Source organism: Tasmannia lanceolata, unplaced genomic scaffold (genome assembly GCF_043159265.1).
Source record: "Tasmannia lanceolata isolate RefF3 unplaced genomic scaffold, GAP_Taslan_0.1 ptg000012l, whole genome shotgun sequence".
Classification (NCBI taxonomy): Eukaryota; Viridiplantae; Streptophyta; class Magnoliopsida; order Canellales; family Winteraceae; genus Tasmannia; species Tasmannia lanceolata.
The window spans coordinates 3,923,730-3,944,300 of NW_027518689.1; the positions used below are offsets into that span (position 1 = coordinate 3,923,730).

The following is a 20,571-nucleotide window of genomic DNA, read 5'->3' on the forward strand; positions in this document are numbered from 1 at the left end:
GGTATATAACCACCCCTATATTATTTGGAATGTATACCTCAACATGAATACATGCCCAACAAAAAAGGAAGTGTGTGTGCCCTCACATTAAAATGCCATTCATTTGTTGTTCCTCACCATAGGTAGGTTGTGTCCCAAATATCATCTCCCTATGATGATTCAAACCCTCAAATTTCATGTCACACAGAAGGTTCAAAATAACAACATAAAAAATCTCCACAAAAAAAATGACAACATAAAAACATCCACAAATCAAAGGGTTTAAAATCATCTTAAAGAGAAGAATTTTGGGACATGACCTATCGATAACGGGGAATGCAAAGTAATCTTTATTTTTATTTTTTTGTCTATTATTCTTTTGTTTTATAAGTGGCGATGATTTTATATGATACATCAGTGGTGTGTGTGTGTCAGTGTGTGTGTATACTTAAAAAATGTAAAGTGGGGCCCCCATATTTAGATGCGATTCATTTGTTTGCTAGGTAGGCAGTGCCCAAAAATCTTTTTAAATTCATGATCCAAGCCCTTAGATGAATTTAAATGTAACAAAGACGGATTAATAGTTTAAAAAAATGACAATAAAAACATAAAAAAAAATACAACTTAAAAGCCTCCACAAATCAAAGGGTTAGAATCATCTTCCTTTGGAAAATATTTTTGGGCACGACCTATATGGTATAAGGCGGGGAATTCAAGTAATATTTATTTTTTATCTACTATATTGTTCTATAAGGGCCCGTTTGGATGCCAAGAAGATTTTGATTTGGATTTCTCACATTTCTAGCCGTTTTTGCATTGTAATTTGGATCGGATCAAATTCTTGGATTTCTAATTCAGCAGCTGACAGTGAAAAAAATCAGATTTCTAAGTTTGCTGTGGAAATAAGAAATTGGAAATCCACAGATCTGGTCGGGTCGAATTCCAAAAAACCGACCCGAGTTGCACCCCTAAATATTAGGCCTAGATCTTTTTTTTCGTGTTGAACCTCACAATTTTCATTGGTAACACGTGGGGTGTAAGTTGTAACCACCATTGGTGGTGTTCTCCACAGGATCGGCTAGGCCCTACTAGCCCTAGGTTTGACGCCCTAGCCATGCATGGTTTAATCAATGTGTAGACAAGCCCCACAGAGATCTGTTCGTTTGAGATTATGTGAACATATTGTGAGTCCAAAACCAATTATTGGAAAATTAACGTAAATTTGAGTCCAAAACTGGTTCTTGGGCTCCCTATCGAGTGGCATAAAAGAAAAGAAGTAAAGTCTGGTCCCTCACCATGGGTAGGCCTGGTCCCAAAAATCCATCTCCGTATGATGATTCAAACCCTCAAATATAAATCATGTCACATAGACAACTTAAAATGTTCAAAATAACGACAACATAACATCCACACAAAAAATGGCAACATAAAATCATCCTCACATCATCTTAGAGAGAAGATTTTTGGGACATGACCTATCGATATGGGGGAATGCAAGTAATCTTTATTTTCTGTCTATTATTCTATTGTATAAGTGGCGATTTTGTATGATACAGTGGTCATATTAGATGTGACTCATTTGTTTTGTCCCCACCGTAGGTAGGCAGTGCCCAAAAATCTTTTTAAATTGATGATCCAAGCCCTTGATAAATTTAAATACGCCTTAGAAAGTTTAAAAAATGACAATAAAAACCTCAAAAAAAATTAAAAAAATACAACTTAAAAGCCTCCACAAATCAAAGGGTTTAGATTCCTTTGGAAAAGATTTTCGGGCACGACCTATGTTATTGAAGTAATATTTATTTTTTATCTACTATAAATAAGTGAAGATTTTATATGATACTTGGATGTGTAAGATATTCTATGATGCGTTGAGAGCAAAATACATGGGTGAAGCAAATCAAAATACTTAGAAAGATTGCTTGCATACCCAAAAATATGATACTTCGACATAAATACATGGACTTGGCAGCTGAGGTAAAAATGTACAATAATTCATTTTATATCAAATTTTCTAACATCCAGATTTGTGGTAATTAGTGACAGACTTGGGAATGGAGAAAAAGCACCCCACACTAGGTTCTTCTGTGTCCCAACTTATGATGTAAGTTTTTGTGGGTTTGTGTATGTATGTTCCTATTTGTGGGGCTAATGTATGGAGTTTGTTGGGGGCTGTATGTTCTCTGAGTCACAACTTATGTAGCACTATGAAGTGAAGGTCTGTGTCTAAAGTCTAAACCATTCTTTTCTTAGTGTGAGTGGTTTATGTTGTATGTGAGTCACAGCTTATGTAACACTGTGTAAGGTCTATGTGAGAATGGTTTAAACCATCTTGTTCTTGGTGTGGGGGTCTAAGTTCCAGCTGAAGATTTCTTCACTCCTCTGCGACTGAGACTAAACTGAAAGTGGTTTGCAAAAAGTCCAGACTATTGTACGGTTTCCATTGCTTTCTCCGGCAGCAAAGCTCACAGCCGAATTGGAAGGAGTCGCAGCAGCAACGAGAGGTGATGCTCGGTCTGTTGAGGTCATTTGATTCTTAATCATGAAATTTATTTGGCTCATTGTCAAGTGCCCTTTTTTTACCTCATTAATTCTCCTTTTTTTCATTTATTTTCAGGAATTCTCGCTCACAACTTCTTGAATATGTTCAAGCAGCTGAGAGTAAAACTGAAAAAGCGGCGAGTAAGGTTAGTTTAAGAACTCTCTTCCTCAACTTTTTTCTATTCATTTGCAGGCTTTATACTAAATTTAAAGGTTTTTTCTCTTATGTGCAGGTAAAGGTTAGTTTGGGATATTTGTCAGTTGAAAGCTCACAAGGGGCCTGGGCAGTATGTCTTGGCCCTAACCCAAGACAACTCAGAAAGATGAAAGCAGTGACAAAATAAAAACCTCCAAAAAATTACAACTTAAAAGCCTCCACAACTCAAAGGGTTAGAATAATCATGTGGAACAGATTTTTGGGCACAACCTTTCTATAGGAGGGTATGCAAGTAATCTTTATTTTTTATCTACTACTTTACCCCTATAAGTGGTTCATATATCCCTATATGGATGTGTATTTTAATATAAATATATCCCTACAAGAAAAAGAAAATTAAAAGTGGGGCCTCATATAAGTGGTTTATATAATATGGATGTGTTTTTAATATACCCCTACAAAAAAAAAATTAAAAGTGGGGCGAATTTTTTTTGGCACATTGTCAAGTACCCTTTTTTACCTCCTTATTAAATCTCATTTTTTTGGTCTATCTTCAGGAATTTTCTCTCACAAGTATGTTCAAGCGGCTGAGATTAAAACTAAAAGTGGCTCTTAAGTTTAGATTACAACTGAAAGTGGCTCTCACAAGTTATTTTCTCATCTATTGTAGTGACTTTGTAGATGATAGCTAATATTTGAAGGTGCTGTTATTTGTGCAGGGTAGTTGATGTTATTTGACACTCGAAAGCTCACAAGGCCATCAGCGTAGTTGATGTTATTTGTTACTTTCAATGGGTCCCAGGCCGCTATGTCTACTCCCTAGCCAATCCCTAGAAACCCATACAAGCAGGGTAACCACGGATCGAAAGGAAACATTCAAGATAATATTACTATATTAGGCCTAGATCTTTTAGTTTCGCGTTGAACCTCACAATTTTCATTGGTACCGCGTGGGGGTGTAACCACCATTGGTGGTGAACCGCAGGATCGGCTACGCCCTACTAGCCCTAGGTTGGGTAACTATACAAGCATGGTTTATCCCCGTATTGTACACAAAGCCCCACAGAGTGATCTGTTCATTTGAGATTATTGTGAGTCCAAAACCAATTAATGGCCTCAACATTAAACGTAAATTTGAGTCCAATAATTGGTTCTTGGGATCCCTATCGAGTGGCATAATAAAAGAAGAGACGTAAAGTCTGGTCCCTCACCATGGATATGCCTGGTCCCAAAAATCCATCTCCGTATTATGGTGATTCAAATCCTCAAATATACTTCATGTCATATAGACAACTTAAAATGTTCAAAATAACAACATAAAAACATCCACAAATCATCTTATAGAGAAGATTTTTGGGACATGACCTATCGATATCGAGGGTGTCCTCATCCCAAAATTTCATCTCCATATGATGATTCAAACCCTCAAATATATTTCATTGTCACATAGACGACTTAAAAAGTTCAAAATAAAAACATAAAAATCTACAAAAAATTTTAAAAAAATGACAACATTAAAACATCCACAAATCATCTTAAAGAGAAGGTTTTTGGGACATGACCTATCGATAACGGAGCCCCTAGATAAATTTAAATGTAACAAAGACGGCTTCGAAAGTTTCAAATATATTTAGATGTTATTTCATTCGTGGGGTCCCCATATTTTAGATGTGTATTGAGTTACTACTCTCTATTTACACCACAAGGGGGTGGCCCAGGGAAGAAAATAGGGACTAATATATATTGCTCCTTATATTTGCACTTCAAATGTCTTTGCGTTTTTAATTGGCTTAGCTTTTTATGAAACTGTAAAAACCTTTGACAGCTGTTTAATTTGTCAAAACATGGTAGTGCCAACATCAGTAGCCTTAACCTTTTCAAGAAATTAATTCAAAATCACCCCAACCGGCTACAAGTCTAAAAAGAACTTTCTAGCCGTTAGATCATCTCAAAATTAAACCATCCAAATTCAAACAAAGTTGACCGTTTGCTCAAGAAAAAATTCATAAAAATTCAAAATACCCTACAATTTCCAAAGGTGTTTTCTAGCCGTTAGCTTCTAAATATCGGATGGTCAAAATTCAAAGGAAATTGACCGTTGGCCTCTCCTTGTTTTGAATTTAAAAGGCTGGAAGAAGTTGAAATCGGTCTTGAGCCTTGATTTCATGGTGTCAAGGACAAGAGGTACTTTCTCTCACATTTCCTTTATTTTGACAACAAGTTCTAACATTTTGTTTTACATGTTTCTAAACCCAATTAACACTTTAGTTTATGATGTTTCTCTGGTTCTTCTGAAATCTTTTAAGCCTGCTAGCCCTTCGAATTCTCATTGGTTTTCTCTATTGATGGGTTTTCTTTCTGTAACCCTTTTTAGTTTTTTTCTTCTTCTAGAATGTGTATGTGTTCGACCAGAGCTTCTAGGGGCTTTCAAGAAACCCTTTTATTCTAGGATATTATAAAATGAGAGCTGAGATGAAGACCCTAGCTCTCAACTCTCTAAATTGAAATCCATTTTATATATGCATTCCCTCTCTTTGCATCTAATTTCTTTCTTGAATTTTTATTCAGCTTACGAATAATATCGGTTCCTTTTGTCCATAGTCTCCCTTTTCACTCTCTTAGTCTGAGTTATGTTTTCAGACATTTTTGCACTTAACTTGCAAATGCCTATCTAAAATTGTGGCTAAGAAGTTTAATTTTAAGACATCCTGGACTACAATTTTCAAATGTTTATGGTTTGGAACAAAAATATCATGCTACTAATATGCCCATCTTCTTCTTGTATTGGGCATCCAATGTGCATAAATCAGTTGTAGGAAAGGGTGTACATTGTGTACCCAAACAATGTACACATTGTTTCTTTGTTTGCAGGCAAATTTTCATACTGGAATTTTGCAGTGCAGGCAAATTCTCTCTCTCTCTCTCTCTCTCTCTCTCTCTCTCTATTGATAAATGATGTAAAAATCCTTAATGCAGAATTCGAATTGGATTCATAACTATGTGACATGGACTCACAGACAAAGGCCAATACACGTGGGTGAGAAGCAAATCAAATACAGGGCAGCTGAGGTAAACGTATAGTAATTCATTTTATATCAAATTTTCTGACACCCAGAGAGAAATTTTATTCATTTTATATCAAATTCATTCTATATCATTGACAGACTCTGCAGCAGAGAAAAAGTTGAAGAACAAGCTTGAATGGAGAAACCCCAAAAGCACTACAGTAGGTTCTTTTGAGTTACAACATATGTATGTTTGTGTGGGCCTGTGTATGTATCAATGCATGCATGTTCTATGAGTCACAACTTAGTTCACGAACTAGATCATCTGTTTTAGTGATTTTGCAGATGATAGACTAATATCTGAAGATTTTTTCTCTGATATGTAGGGTAGTGCGGTTATTTGTCACTAAAAGCTCACAACCTCGAACTTTATTGCTCATCTTTTTTAGTGATTTTGCAGATGATAGACTAATATCTGAAGGTTTTTTCTCTGATGTGTAGGGTAGTTGCGGTTATTTGTCACTTAAAAGCTCACAGGCTCTGAGGTATGTGGAATGTACATGCCCAACAAAAAATGCCATTCATTTGTTGTTCCTCACCATAGGTAGGTTGTGTCCCAAAAATCATCTCCCTGTGATGATTCAAACCCTCAAATTTCATGTCACACAGACGACCTAAAAGGTTCAAAATAACAACAACATAAAAATCGCCACCCAAAAAAATGACAACATAAAAATATCCACAAATCAAAGGGAAAACCATCTTAAAGAGAAGATTTTTGGGACATGACCTATCGATAACAGGGAATGCAAGTAATCTTTATTTTTTTTCTATTATTTTATAAGTGGCGATTTTATATGATACATTTGTTTGTCCGTAGGCAGTGCGAAAAAATCTTTTTAAATTGATGATCCAAGCCCTTAGATAAATTTAAATGTAACAAAGACGGCTTAGAAAGCTCAAAAAATGACAATAAAAACCTCAAAAAAATTAAAAAAATACAACTTAAAAGCCTCCACAAAAATCTTTTAAATTGATGATCCAATAGATAAATTTAAATGTAACAAAGATGACTTAGAAAGTTTTAAAACATGACAATAAAAACCTCAAATTTTTTTTAAAAAAAATACAACTTAAAAGCCTCTACAAATCAAAGGGTCATCCTTTGGAAAAGATTTTTGGGCACGACCTATATGGTGTCAGCAAGTAATCTTTATTTTTTATGTACTATATTGTTCTATAAGTGAAGATTTGTTGGATAATGGTATTTTTTTCATGCGAGAGTGTGGATATCGACGTAAATACATGGACTAAAAGACAAAGGTGCGGGTACATGGGGGTGAGAGCAAATCAATTACAAGGAGACTCAAAGATCAGTGAGAGTTATGTTGGGCATCTGAGGTAAATCAAATACATGGACTCAAAGATTTGTTGGGCGGCTGAGTTATATAGTAATTCATTGTATATCAAATCTTCCGACATCCAGAAAAGTTTTACTTATTAGGTGGGGTCCTGTTTTGTGGTAATTCTAGATCAGTGAGAGTTATGGCAATGGAGAAAAAGTTATAGAACAAGCTTGAATGGAGGCCCCTAAAGCACCACACTAGGTTCTTTTGAGTCACAACTTATGTATGTTTGTGTGGCCTTATATGCATGTATGTATCATCTATGAGTCACAGCTTATGTAACACTGTGAAGGTATGTGAGAGTGGTTTATGACTTATATGTATGTATGAGTTCCAACTTATGTATGTTCTTCGTTTGTGGGGCTTATGTATGTCTTCTATGAGTCACAACTTATGTAACACTGTGGAAGGTATGTGTGAGTGGTTTATGTATGTATGAGTCCCAACTTATGTAACACTCGTGTTCTTAGTAGGAGTAAACTGAAAGTGGTTTGCAAAAAGTACCCAAGTCTAGCAGCAAAGCTCACAGCCGAATTGGAAGGCAGCAGTGGCAAAATCATGCTCGGTATGTTGACGATATTTGATTCTTAGTCTTTAAATTTATTTGGCGTGCATTGTCAATTTTCGTCTATTTTCAGGAATTCTCACTTCCTTATTAATTCTCCTTTTTTCGTCTATTTTCAGGAATTCTCAAGCAGCTGAGAGACTAATATTTGAAGGTTTTTTCAGGAATTCTCACTCATGACAACTGAAAGTGGCTGGTAAGGTCAGTTTAAGAACTCTCTCTTATCTTTTTCTAGTGATTTGCAGATAAGAGACTAATATTTGAAGGTTTTTTCTCTAATATTTGCAGCTATTTGTCAGTTGAAAAGCTCGCAATTGGTCATCTAAGGTATATCTGCTGTGATTACGTACAATGGGTCCGGGGGCCTGGGCAGTATGTCTTGGCCCTAACCCATGAAAGGCACCATATAAGGTAGGGGGTAGCTATACAAGCAGAGTAACCAATCCTAGGGTTTATTCAACCCATGAAAGGCAGCCAATCTCCATAGGGTACACCACCATTGATGGTGTTTTCCACTGGATTGGCTAGGCCCTACTAGCCCCAGGCTTGAGGAGCCCTACCTGCATAGGTCCCTCAATTTTAGATGTGATTCATTTGTTTGTCCCACCATAAGTAGTGCCCAAAAATCATTTTAAATTGATGATCCCTGAGATATATTTAAATGTAATATTGGCAACTTGGAAAGATGGAAACAATGGCAAAATAAACATGCCCTTACTCTTCTCGACGTGAATAGGCACACATGTTATACTTCCAACATAAATACATGCCCAACAAAAAACATGTAAAGTGTGGTCCTCACCGATAGGCCTCGTCCCAAAATTCCATCTCCATATGATGATTCAAACCCTCAAAATATATTTCATGTCACATAGACGACTTAAAAAGTTCAAAATAACAACATAAAAAAGTCTACAAAAATAAAAATAATGACAACATAAAAAATCCCTCCAAAAAATAAACATAAAAATACCTCCGAAAAATATAGACAACTTGGAAAGATAAATACCTCCAAAAAATAAAAATAAAAATTACAACTTATAAAAGCCTCCACAAATCAAAGGGTTAGGGATTTTTGGGTATGCAAAGTAATCTTTATTTTTTAATATAAATATATGGATGTGTATTAATATAAATATTACAAGAACAAGAAAATTAAAAGTGGGGTCCTCATATTTAGATGTCATTCATTTGTTGGTCAAAATTCCAAAGGAGTTTTCTAGCCGTTTGCTTCTAAATATCAGATGGTCAAAATTCAAAGGAAATTGACCGTTGGCCTCTCCTTGTTTTGAATTTCAAAGGCTGGAAGAAGTTGAAAACAGAGAGAGAGAGAGAGAGAGAGAGAGAGAGAGAGAGAGAGAGCCTTGATTTCATGGCGTCAAAGACAAGAGGTACTTTCTCACATTTCCTTTGTTTTGACAACAAGCTTTAACATTTTGTTCTAAATGTATCCCATTAACACTTTAGTTTATTATGTTTCTCTGGTTCTTCTGAAATCTTTTAAGCCTGCTAGCCCTTCGAATTCTCATTGGTTTCTCTATTGATATTACCTCTTTTCTTTCCGAAACCCTTTTTAGTTTTTTTTTTCTTCTAGAATGATGATGGTTTCTCTATTTCGCTCTCTGTAAGTGGGTGGGTCTACTGTAAAATTTTGCATTTGCAATTTCTCTTTTCTTTGTTGAGATTAAGATTTTTTGTTTGTTGTTTTCTGACCTGAGAGAAGATACACAGACAAAGGCCAATACATGGGTGAGAAGTAAATCAAATACAGGGAGATTTGGGCAGCTTGAGGTAAACGTATAGTAATTCATTTTATATCAAATTTTCTGACACCCAGAGAAATTTTATTTATTAGGTGGGATCATTGACAGACTCTGCAGCAGAGAAAAAGTTGAAGAACAAGCTTGAGTGGAGAAACCCCTAAAGCACCACAGTAGGTTCTTTTGAGTTACAACATATGTATGTTTGTGTGGGCCTTTGTATGTATCAATGTATGTATGTTCTATGAGTCAATGTATGTATGTTCTATGAGTCACAACTTATGTAACAGTGTGATGGTCTGTGTGAGTGGTTTATGTATGTATGAGTAACAACTTATGTAACACCACTGTATAAGGTCTGTGTGAGTTGTTTAAACCATCTTGTTCTTAGTGGGGGAGTAAACTGAAATTTATTTGGCGTAAAGCTCACAGCTGAATTGTAAGGAGTCTCAGCAGAGGCAAAATCATGCTCGGTATGTTGAGGACATTTGATTCTTAGTCTTGAAATTTATTTGCCGCTTTGTCAAGTACCCTTTACCTCCTTATTAATTCTATCTTCAGGAATTCTTTCTCACAACTTCTTGAATACATGCCCAACAAAAAAGGAAGTGTGCCCTCTCATTAAAATGCCATTCATTTGTTGTTCCTCACCATATCTAGGTTGTGTCCCAAAAATCATCTCCCTGTGATGATTCAAACCCTCAAATTTCATGTCACACAGACGACTTAAAAAGTTCAAAATAACAACAACATAAAAATCTCCACACACAAAAAAAAATGATAACATAAAAATACCCACAAATCGAAGGAGGGTTAAAATCATCTGAAAGAGAAGATTTTTGGGACATGACCTATATCGATAATGGGGAATGGAAGTAATCTTTATTTTTTGTCTATTATTTTATAAGTGGCGCCTAGGTAGGCAGTGCCCAAAAATCTTTTTAAATTGATGATCCAGGCCCTTAGATAAATTTAAATGTAACAAAGACGGCTTGGAAAGTTTGAAAAAATGACAATAAAAACCTCAAAAAAATTTAAAAAATACAACTTCAAAGCCTCCACAAAAATCTTTTAAATTGATGATCCAAGCCCTTAGATAAATTTAAATGTAACAAAGACGGGCTTAGAAAGTTTTTAAAAAATGAGAATAAAAACCTCATAAAAAAATACAAATTACACAAATCAGGGTCATCCTTTGGAAAAGATTTTTGGGCACGAACTATGGTGTAAGGCAAGTAATCTTTATTTTTTATCTACTCTATTGTTCTATTAGTGAAGATTTGTTGGATAATGATCCTTTGATTTTTGAGCACGACCTATGGTGTAAGGCAAGTAATCTTTATTTTTTATCTACTATATTGTTCTATTCGTGAAGATTTGTTGGATAATGATATTTTTTTTATGCGAGAGCGTGTATATCGACGTAAATACATGGACCCAAAGACAAAGGTGCGGTACATCGGGGTGAGAGCAAATCAATTACAAGGAGACTCAAAGATCAGTGAGAGTTATGTTTGGGCAGCTGAGGTAAATCTTCCGACATCCAGAAAAGTTTTACTTATTAGGTGGGGTCCTGTTTTGTGGTAATTCTAGATCAGTGGCAATGGAGAAAAAGTCGTAGAACAAGCTTGAATGGAGAGACCCCTAAAGCACCACACTAGGTTCTTTTGAGCCACAACTTATGTTTGTTTGTGTGGCTTATGCATGTGTGTATCTTCTATATGAGTCACAGCTTATGTAACTGTGAAGGTTTGTGAGATTGGTTTATGTATGTATGAGTCCCAACTTATGTATGTTCTTGTTTGTGGGGCTTATGTATGTCATACTAGGAGACTCAAAGATCAGTGAGAGTTATGTTTGGGCAGCTGAGGTAAAGTTTTACTTATTAGGTGGGGGGTCCTGTTTTGTGGGAATTCTAGATCAGTGAGAGTTATGGCAATGGAGAAAAAGTTGTAGAACAAGCTTGAATGGAGAGACCCCTAAAGCACCACACTAGGTTCTTTTGAGTCACAACTTATGTATGTTTGTGTGGCTTATGCATGATCTTCTATGAGTCACAGCTTATGTAACACTGTGAAGGTATGTGAGAGTGGTTTATGTATGTATGTATGAGTCCCAACTTATGTATGTTCTTGTTTGTGGGGCTTGTATATGTCTTCTATGAGTCACAACTTATGTAACACTGTGGAAGGTATGTGTGTGAGTTAATATATGTATGAGTCCCAGCTGAAAGATGGAATAAACTGAAAGTGGTTTGCAAAAAAGTACCCAAGTCTAGCTGCAAAGCTCACAGCCGAATTGGAAGGAGTTGCAGTGGCAAAATCATGCTCGGTATGTTGACGATATTTGATTCTTAGTCTTGAAATTTATTTGGCGTGCATTGTCAATTTTCTTCTATTTTCAGGAATTCTCACTTCCTTATTAGTTCTCCTTTTTTCGTCTATTTTCAGGAAATCTCACTCACGACAACTCGAATATTGAAGCAGCTGAGAGACTAATATTTGAAGGTTTTTTCAGGAATTCTCACTCAGGACAACTGGAAGTGGCTAGTAAGGTCAGTTTAAGAACTCTCTTTCTTATCTTTTTCTAGTGATTGGCAGATAAAGAGATATTTGAAGGTTTTTTCTCTAATGTGCAGGGTAGTTGCACTTATTTGTCAGTTTAAAGCTCACAATTGGTCATCTGAGGTATATCCGCTGTGATTACAAACAATGGACCTATGTATCTTGGCCCTAATCACAACCCCCCGCCCCCCCGGGGGTAACTGTACAAGCAGAGTAACTGAGTTTATTCAACCCATGAAAGCTAACCAATCTCACCATTGATGGTGTTTTCCACTGGATTTGCTAGGCCCTACTAGCCCCGGGCTTGAGGCCGTACCTACATAGGTCCCTCACTTTTAGATGTGATCCATTTGTTTGTCCCACCATAAATAAGTAGGCAGTGCCCAAAAATCATTTTAAATTGATGATCCAAGCCCTTCGATATATTTAAATGTAAATATAGACAACCCGGAAAGATAGAAACAATGACAAAATAAACACCTCCAAAAAATAAAAATAAAAATTACAACTTAAAAGCGTATGGAATAGATTTTTGGGCACAACCTATAGGGGTAATGCAAGTAATCTTTATTTTTTATCTCTTTATTGTTCTACAAGTGGTTTATATTTAGATGGATATGTATTTTAATATAAATAAATATCTTTACAAGAAAAAGAAAATTAAAAGTGGGGTCCTCATATTTAGATGTCATTCATTTGTTGGTCCCCCCACCATAGGTGGGTTGGCCGTGCCCCAAAAATATTCTCCAAAATTTTATATGATACACATGAGTGTGTGTATTCCGATGAAAATACATGGAGTCTCACAGACAAGGTGGGTGATAGCAAATCAAATTATAAGCAGACTTTTTGGCAGTTGAGGTAAGCATATCAGTAATTCATTTTATATCAAATTTTCTAACATCCAGAGAAGTTTACTTATTAGAGTGGGTCTTGGCAATGGAGAAAAAGTGTTAGAACAAGCATGAATGATTTTGGAGAACTTATGCATGATTGTGTAGGCTTGTGTTTGTATGTAGTATGTACCTTCTGGGGTCTAAACCTTCTTGTTCTTGTTTGTACATATGTTCTTGTGTATTTGTGTATGTATGTATGTTTCTTGTTTGTGGGGCTCAAGTAGTTCTATGAGAGTCACAACTTATGTAACAATGTAAAGGGTCTGTGTGAGTGGACTAAACCATCTTGTTCTTAGTGGTTTGTAAAAATTCTCATCTAGACCGTTGTACGGTTTCGATCTTCCTCTGGTAGAAAAGCTCAAAGCCGAATTGGAAAGGAGTCGCAACAGTGGCTAGATCATGCTCGGTGTGTAGAGGACATTTGATTCTTAGTCTCGAAATTTTATTTGGCACATTGTCAAGTATCCTTTTTACCTCCTTATTAATTCTCATTTTTTTTGGTCTATCTTCAAGAATTTTCACTCACAAGTTCTTGAATAGAGAGTAAAACTGAAAGTGGCGATTTTGTAGAACTCTTTCTCATCTATTGTAGTGATTTTGTAGATGATAGACTAATTTGAAGGTGCTGTTGTGCAGGGTAATTTGAAGTTGCTATTGTAGGTGTTCTCCACAGGATCAGCTAGGTTTTGACGCCCTAGCCAATCATGCATGGTTCATTCAATGTAGAATTTATCCATGTATTGTAGACAAGCCCCACAGCGATCTGTTCGTTTGAGATTATGTGAACGTAAATTTGAGTCCAATAACTGGTTCTTGGGCTCCCTATCAAGTGGCCTGGTCCCAAAAATCCATCTCCTATGATGATTCAAACCCTCAAATAAAATCATGTCACATAGACAACTTAAAATGTTCAAAAGAACAACATAAAAATCTACAAAAAAATGGCAACATAAAAAAAATCCAAAAATCATCTTATAGAGAAGATTTTTGGGACATGTCCTATTGATCGATACCGAGGGTATGCAAGTAATCTTTATTTTTATTTTTTTAACTACAAGTAATCTTTATAAATGGCGGTTTTATATGATACAACTATGAGTAATTGGGACTCTTCAGGAATTCTCAAGCACCTGAGAGACTAATATTTGAAGGTTTTTTCAGGAATTCTCACTCACGACAACTGGAAGTGGCTGGTAAGGTCAATTTAAGAACTCTCTTTCTTATCTTTTTCTAGTGATTTGCAGATAAGAGACTAATATTTGAAGGTTTTTTCTCTAATATTTGCAGCTATTTGTCAGTTGAAAAGCTCGCAATTGGTCATCTAAGGTATATCCGCTGTGATTACATACAATGGGTCCGGGGGCCTGGGCAGTATGTCTTGGCCCTAACCCATGAAAGGCACCATATAAGGTAGGGGGGTAGCTATACAAGCAGAGTAACCAATCCTAGGGTTTATTCAACCCATGAAAGGCAGCCAATCTCCATAGGGTACACCACCATTTTAGGGGCACGAACCTCTACAACAAGAGTATGCAAGTAATTTTTATTTTTTATATAAAACATTAACGTGATGATATTATATGATACATGAGTGTGTCTTTCGATGAAAATACATGGAGTCTCACAGACAACGTGGGTGAGAGCAACTCAAATATATAGAGAAAAAGTGTTACAACAAGCCTGAATGAAGACCCTTTTAGAGAACTTATGCATGATTGTGTAGGCTTGTGTATGTATGTAGTCTATACCTATTTCTGGGGTCTATCTTGTTCTTGTTTGTATGTATGTTCTTGTTTGTGGGGCTCATGTATGTATGTAACAATGTAACAATGTAAAGGGTCTGTGTGAGTGGTCTAAGCCATCATCTTGTTCTTGGTGTGAGGTCTCTGTGTATGAGGGTTTTAAACCATCTTGTTCTTAGTGGTTTGTAAAAAATCTCAAGTCAAGACCGTCTACTTCATCTGGTAGCAAAGCTCAAAGCCAAATTGGAAGGAGTCGCAGCAGCGGCTAGATCATGCTAGTCTCGAAATTTTTTGGCACGTTGTCAAGTACCCTTTTTTTACCTCCTTATTAATTCTCATTTTTTTTTGTCTATCTTCAGGTTAGTTTTAGAACTCTCTCTCATCTATTCTAGTCATTTTGTAGATGATGGACTAATATCTGAAGGTGCTGTTATTTGTGCAGGGCTCACAAGGCCATCTGAGGTATATCCTCAATACTATTACTTTCAATGGGTCCCAGGCCGCTATGTCTAGGCCCTAGGCCCGAGCCCACGGTCAGTCAAACCATATAGGTTCATTGACCCTAGAGGCCCGGGACCTAGCCCCCTAGTAACCCATACAAGCAAGGTAACCATGGATCCTAAGGGTTTATTCAATATAATATTACTATAATAGGCCTAGATCTTTTAGTTTCGTGTTGAACCTCACAATTTTCATTGGCACCACGTGCGGTGTAACCACCATTGGTACAAGCATGGTTTATCCATTTATTGTAGACAAGCCCCATAGAGAGATCTGTTCATTTCATATTATGTGAACATATTGTGAGTCCAAAACCAAATATTGGACTCAAAAGTAAACGTAAATTTAAGTCCAATAATTGGTTCTTGGGATCCTAATCGGTTGAACAGACATGTCCTTACTCTTCTCGACGTGAATAGGCACACATGTTATACTTCCAACATAAATACATGCCCAACAAAAAACATGTAAAGTGTGGTCCTCACCGATAGGCCTCGTCCCAAAATTCCATCTCCATATGATGATTCAAACCCTCAAAATATATTTCATGTCAAAAAGTTTAAAATAACAACATAATAAGTCTACAAAAATATAAAAAAATGGCAACATAAAAACAAATTACAAATCATCTTAAAGAGAAGATTTTTGGGACATGACCTATCGATAACGGGGAATGCACTTATCTTTATTTTTTGTCTATTATTCTATTGTTTGATAAGTGGCAAATATAATACATCAATATACTTAAAAAAGTAAAGGGGGGGCCTCATATTTAGATGTGATTCATTTGTTTCTCCCCACCGTAGGTAGGCAGTGCCCAAAAATCTTTTTAAATTGATGATCCAAGCCCTTAGAAAAATTTAAATGTAACAAAGACAGCTTAGAAAGTTAAAAAAAATGGCAATAAAAACCGCAAAAAAATTAAGAAAAATACAACTTAAAAGCTTCCACAAATCAAAGGGTTAGAATCTTCCTTTGGAAAAGATTTTTGGGCACGATCTATGGTATAAGGAGGGAATTCAAGTAATATTTATTTTTTATCTATTATTTTGTTCTATAAGTGAAGATTTTATATTTTATGATGCGTGAGGTGTAATGATATATTCCTTGGATGTGGTATGATATTTTATGATGCATAATGATATTTATGATGTGTGAGTGTGTATTTGTCTATTATCGACATAAATACATGGACTCAAAAACAAAGGTCATGGGTGAGAGCAAATCAATTGCAAGGAGACTTGGCTGTGGAGGTAAAAATATACAGTAATTCATTTTATATCAAATTTTCTGACATCCAGAAAAGTTTTACTTATTAGATGGGATCCAGATTTGTGGTATTTAGTGGCAATGGAGTAAAAATTGTAGAACAAGCTTGAATGGAGACCCTAAAGCACCCCACACAGGTTTTTGTGGGTTTTTGTATGTATGTTTCTATTTGTGGGGCTAATGTTCTTGTTTGTGGGGGGCTGTATGTTCTATGAGTCGCAACTTATGTAGCACTAGGAAATGAAGGTCTGTGTGAGTGGTCTAAAGTCTAAACTATTTTTTTCTTAGTTTGAGTGGTTTATGTATATAATAAATGTTGTATGAATCACAGCTTATGTAACACTGTGTAAGGTCTATGTGAATGGTTTAAACCATCTTGTTCATGGTGTGGGGGTCTAAGTTCCAGCTGAAGATTTCTGCGATTGAGAGTAAACTGAAAGTGGTTTGCAAAGCTCACGGCGGAATTGGACGTAGTCGCAGCAGCAACGAGAGATAATGCTCGATCTGTTGAGGTCATTTGATTCTTAATCTTGAAATTTATTTGGCTCATTTTCAAGTACCCTTTTTACCTCCATTTTAATTCTCCTTTTTTTCATTTATTTTCAGGAATTCCCGCACACAACTTCTTGAATATTGTTCAAGCAGCCGAGAGTAAAACTGAAAAAGTGGCTATTAATGTTGGTTTAAGAACTCTCTATCTCATTTTTTTCTATTGATTTGCACCAGGTAAAGATACTAATATTTGAAGGTTTTTTCTCTAATGTACAGGGTAGTCATGTACAAAGGGTCTGGGGCCTGGGCAGTATCTGTCTTGGCCCTAACCCAAGAAAGGCGGGGGGGGGGGGGCAGGTAACCAATCCTAGGGTTCATTCAACCCATGAAAGGCCGCCAATCTCCATGCGGTGTAACCACCATTGATGGTGTTTTCCATTGGATTGGCTAGGCCCTACTAGCCCAGGCTTGAGGTCGTACCTGCTTAGGGTCCTCACTTTTAGAAGTGATTCATTTGTTTGTCCCACCATAAGTGGCAGTGCCCAAAAATCTTTTTAAATTTTTTTAAATTGATGATCCAAGCCCTTAGATATAGACAACTTGGAAAGATGAAAACAATGACAAAAATAAAAACCTCCAAAAAAATTTTAAAAAAAAATTACAACTTAAAAGCCTCCACATCAACTTGGCAGTGCCCAAAAATCTTTTTAATTTTTTTTAAATTGATGATCCAAGCCCTTAGATATAGACAACTTGGAAAGATGAAAACAATGACAAAAATAAAAACCTCCAAAAAAATTTTAAAAAAAATTTACAACTTAAAAGCCTCCACATCAAAGGGTTAGAATCATCATATGGAATAGATTTTTGGGAACAACCTATCTATAGGAGGGTATGCAAGTAATCTTTATTTTTTATCTACTACTTTATTGTTCTATAAGTGGTTTATATAATATGGATGTGTATTTTAATATAAATATCCCTACAAGAAAAAGAAAATTAAAAGTGGGGCCTCATATTGTTCTATAAGTGGTTTATATAATATGGATGTGTATTGTAATATAAATATATCCCCTACAAGAAAAAGAAAATTAAAAGTGGGGCCTCATATTTAGATGTCATTCATTTGTTGGTCCCCATCATAGGTTGGCCGTGCCCCAAAAATATTCTCCCAAAGTTGATACAAACCCTCAAACACATAATAAATTCAGTGTAACATTGACGACCTAGAAAGTTGCCACATAAACCCTTAACAAATAAAGGGCTTAAATCATCCTATGGTGAAAATTTTCGGGGCATGACCTTATCTACAACAAGAGTATGCAAGTAATTTTTATTTTTTATATAAAACATTAACGTTTTATAAAGTGATGATATTATATGATACATAAGTGTGTATGATACATGAGTGTGTATTTCGATGAAAATACATGGAGTCTCACAAACAAGGTGGGTGAGGTAAGTAATTCATTTTATATCAAATTTTCTGACATCCAGAGAGGTTTTACTTATTAGGTGGGATCCTGATTTGTGGTAACTAGACCAGTTCTTGGCAATGGAGAAAAAGTGTTAGAACAAGCTTGAATGAAGACCCTTTTGTATGTATGTAGTATGTACCTATTTCTGGGGCTTATGTATGTTCTTGTTTGTGGGGCTCATGCATGTATGTTCTATGAGATTTTGTAGAGATTTTGTAGATGATAGACTAATTAATATTTGAAGGTGCTGTTATTTTGTGCAGGGTAGTTGATGTTATTTGTCACTCGAAAGCTCACAAGGCCATCTGAGGTATATCCCCCCTTACTTCTACTTTCAATGGGTGGTCCCGGGCTGCTATGTCTACGCCCTAGGCCCGAGCTCATGGTCAAATATAGGTTTATTGACCCTAGCCAATCCCTAGTAACCCATACAAGCAGGGTACCAAGGATCCTAAGGGTTTATTCAAGATAATATTACCATATTAGGCCTAGTTCTTTTCGTTTTGCGTTGAACCTCACAATTTTCATTGGTACTGCATGGGGTGTAACCACCATTGGGGGTGTTCTCTACAGGGATCGGCTAGGCCCTAATAGCCCTAGGTTTGAGGCCATGGCAGGGTATACAAGCATGGTTTATCCGTGTATTGTAGACAAGCCCCACTGAGAGATCTGTTCATTTGAGATTATGTGAACATGTTGTGAGTTCAAAACCAATTATTGGACTCAAAATTAAACGTAAATTTGAGTCCAATAATTTGGTTCTTGGGCTCCCTATCTAGTGGCATGTAAACTCTGGTCCCTCACCATTGTAGGCCTGGTCCCAAAATTTCATCTCCATATGATGATTCAAACCCTAAAAATATATTTCATGTCACATAGACGACTTAAAAAGTTCAAAATAACAACATAAAAGTCTACAAAAATATAAAAAAATGACAACATAAAAACATTCACAAATCATCTTAAAGAGAAGATTTTTGGGATATGACCTATCGATAACGGGGGAATGCGTAATCTTTTATTTTTTGTCTATTATTCTATTGTTTGATAAGTGGCAATTTTATATGATACATCAGTATACTTACAAAAGTAAAGTGGCGCCTCATATTTAGATGCGATTCATTTGTTTGTCCCCACCTTACGTAGGTAGTGCCCAAAAATCTTTTTAAATTGATCTAAACCCTTAGATAAATTTAAATGTAACAAAGATGGCTTAGAAAGTTTTAAAAAATGACAATAAAAACCTCAAAAAAATTAAAAAAATACAACTTAAAAGCCTCCACAAAGCAAAGGGTTAGAATCTTCCTTTGGAAAAGATTTTTGGACACAAGAAATATTTATTTTTTATCTACTATATTGTTCTATAAGTGATGATTTTATATGATACTTGGATGTGTAATGATATTTTATGATGCGTGAGTGTGTATTTCGACATATACATGGACTAAAAGACAAAGGTCCGTAGATGGGTGAGAGCAAATCAATTACAAGGAGACTTGGGCAGCAGTAATTCATTTTATATCAAATTTTCTGACATCCAGAAAAATTTTACTTATTAGATGGGATCCAGATTTGTGGCAATTAGTGACAGACTTGGCAATGGAGAAAAATTGTAGAACAAGCTTGAATGGAGACCTTAAAAAGCACCCCACACTAGGTTCTTTTGAGACCCAACTTATGTATGTGTTTGTGGGTTTGTGTATTTGTGGGGGGCTGTATGTTCTATGAGTCACAACTTATGTAGCAAAGGTCTGTGTGAGTGGTCTAAAGTCTAAACCATTTTTTTCTTAGTGTGAGTGGTTTATGTATATAAATGTTGTATGAGTCACAGCTTACGTAACACTGTGTAATAAGGTCTATGTGAATGTTTTAAACCATCAGCTTATGTAACACAGTAGTTCCAGCTGAAGATTTCTTCACTTCTCTGCGACTGAGAGTAAACTGAAAGTGGTTTGCAAAAAGTCCAGACTATTGTGTACGGTTTCCATTGCTTTCTGCTGCAGCAAAGCTCACAGCTGAATTGGAAGGAGTCACAGCAGCAACAAAAGATAATGCTCGGTCTGTTGAGGTCATTTGATTCTTAATCTTTAAATTTATTTGGCTCATTTTCATGTACCCTTTTTACCTCCTTATTAATTCTCCTTTTTGTCATTTATTTTCAGGAATTCTCGCTCACAACTTCTTGAATAGAGTAAAACTGAAAAAGTGGCTATTAA

General features: G+C 35.9%; 1 long non-coding RNA gene across 1 annotated transcript; it reads left to right on the top strand.

Annotated features, from left to right (window-relative positions):
* Nucleotides 1-8,646: 8,646 nt before the first annotated feature.
* On the top strand, nucleotides 8,647-10,000 carry LOC143887036 (uncharacterized). Its single transcript, XR_013253996.1, has 3 exons — nucleotides 8,647-9,444; nucleotides 9,525-9,886; nucleotides 9,975-10,000. It is a non-coding gene; the product is annotated as an uncharacterized LOC143887036 (long non-coding RNA).
* The last annotated feature ends 10,571 nt before the right edge of the window (nucleotides 10,001-20,571 follow it).